Source organism: Echinops telfairi, unplaced genomic scaffold (genome assembly GCF_000313985.2).
Source record: "Echinops telfairi isolate 266 unplaced genomic scaffold, ASM31398v2 ScPeMD7_7400;HRSCAF=8409, whole genome shotgun sequence".
Classification (NCBI taxonomy): domain Eukaryota; kingdom Metazoa; phylum Chordata; class Mammalia; order Afrosoricida; family Tenrecidae; genus Echinops; species Echinops telfairi.
Window position 1 is genome coordinate 30,574,411 of NW_022111300.1, and position 2,490 is coordinate 30,576,900.

Consider the following 2,490-nt stretch of genomic DNA (forward strand, 5'->3'; position numbering starts at 1 on the left):
TGAGTCAATAGCCAACTGCTGAGAAAGGGCATAGTTGAGAAGTTAAGTTGAGCATTCACTAGGATGTCCAAGCCTTGATCTCCTTCTCTTTCCTTTATGATGAAAGCAAACATAGGTATAATATATAAAGAAGGAGTGGGGAAAACCACAGACCACCATTGACAACCTACTTATATCTACTATGGCAAGTATCATCCATTCACATACACAGAATCCTGTGATAGTCAGTTGAAGACTATATTCTAATTCTTAGTAAAAATCCTTAAAGCTTTTCTAAGAAGCAGACGTGAATTTAAAGTTAATTGTACCCTTTTGTGAGAACCTCTAAGCACAAAGCACTGACCCTTATAGCTTGTTTGAATATCTTCTCTTACAGATTGCCAGGCTTTCTCCCAGAGAGTCTCTGGGAAGATGGTTAAAACCATCAAGTGGTTAACAATCAAGTGGTTCTTTTGCTAGGCACCTCATCCCCCAAATTAAAAAATGTAATGCCCTATTTTATCATGCCCTAGGGTCACTGAACATTTATGTAATTCATGTTCTTATGCCCTGGACTGCTCCAGAGAAATAATGAAGGACCATGCTCTGCCTGTGATGCAACTCACAGTTATAAAAATAGTTTCCAAAAAAATATTTCTTATTTAAAAAACTCTGAATTAAAAACTGGTGGGTGATACATGTCCCTAGTCTATTGATATGAACTGGAAACCCACAAATAAAACAAAGCAAAGAAAACACTTTAGAGTCAAACACTTTAGAGTCGATCATGTCACCCCAGGAGTCAGGGCAGCACTGCGCTCCAAAATGCTGCCGAGGCTGTTCTCTTTTGCAAGCAGACAGTCAGACCTTTCTTCTGTAGCACCTGTCAATGGGCTTGAACTGTTGAATTTTCAGTCCATAGTCTTGCACTCAATCATTTGTGCTATCTGGCGACTCTACTCACAAATAAGTATTATATTCACTTCTGAGATTCACTGGGGTTTTACTCAGTGGTTTTTTTTTAATATCCCTAATGTTGAATTCATCTCTTTTTTTAAAAATTGAGTAATGATTAGGATCTTCAAAGCTTGGGAGCAACCATCTAAAGTGCAGCTGTTGGTCCCTCCCTGTCCCGAGCTAAGACAGAAGGGCAACAAGGACACATGAACATGATTAATTCTAAGGACCATGCTCAGCCTCCGCAACCCTCAGACCAGAAACACTAGATGGAGACCCCTCTGGGAGACTGGCAGATCCTGGGTAAAATGGGAGAAAGAAGTGGAACATAACTCAGAGTCATAAAAGAGAACAGACTCTCTGATCTGATATAAACTGTGGTACTCCTGCGATTGATTATGTCTTTTCAAGAAGAGAACATAATCCATCCCCTTGGATCAATTTTCAGACAAACAATATACAATCTATGTGGTGACAAGTAACACCAGGGAGATAGGCACTCTTTAGCAATCAACCATCTTAGACCAAAGGACCAGCCTTTGCCCAAGAAAATAAAGCTCAGAAAACAGCAAGTCAGGGTGCAATGTAGCAACGATGAAACATACAACTTTCCTCTAGTTACTAAATGCTTCCTCCTCCCGCACTATCATGATCCCAATCCTACCTTACAAATATGGCTAGACCAGAGGATGTACACTGGTACAGATAGGAACTGGAAACACAGGGAGTCCAGGGAGGATGATCCCTTCAGGACCAGTGGTGTGAGAGGTGATACTGGGAGGGTGGAAGGAGGGTGGGTTGGAAAGGGGAACTGATTACAAGGATCTACATGTGACTTCCTCCCTGGGTGACTGATAACAGAAAATTGGATGAAGGGAGATGTCCAACAGGGCAAGATATGACAAAATAATAATTTATAAATTATCAAGGGCTCATGAGGGAGGGGGGAGCAGGGAGGGAGGGGAAAAATGAGGAGCTGGTGCCAGGGGCTTAAGTGGAGAGCAAATGTTTTGAGAATGATGAGGGCAATGAATGTACAAATGTGCTTTACACAATCGATGTATGTATGGATTGTGATAAGAGTTGTGTGAGCCCCTAATAAAACGATTGAAAAAAACAGCAAGAAACAGGAACATAGACAAATGGGAATAGGAAAAACATGTAGGAAGTGGGAATGATCCTCTTCCATTATGGGGGTTGAAATAAATATAATGAAGAAAAATGTGCCCACATAATTGGGTGGAAAAGTAATTGTCTCTGTAAAATATCACTAAAATCACAATTTGAAAAGAAACAGCAGCCACTTATTGCTAGAAAAATTACTTGGCATGACAATAAACAACAACAACAACAAAAAAAAAACAAATCCTAAACTCATTGCCATTAAGTCAATGCTGACTCACAGTGAGCCCATAGGAGGGGGAGAACTGCTCCAGTGTGTTTCCAAGACTGTAATTCCTTTTTTTTTTAAATCATTTTATTGGGGAAGACTGTAATTCTTTATGGAAGCATCAAACCTCTTCTTTTACTCTCAGAGTGGCTGGTGGTTTCCAA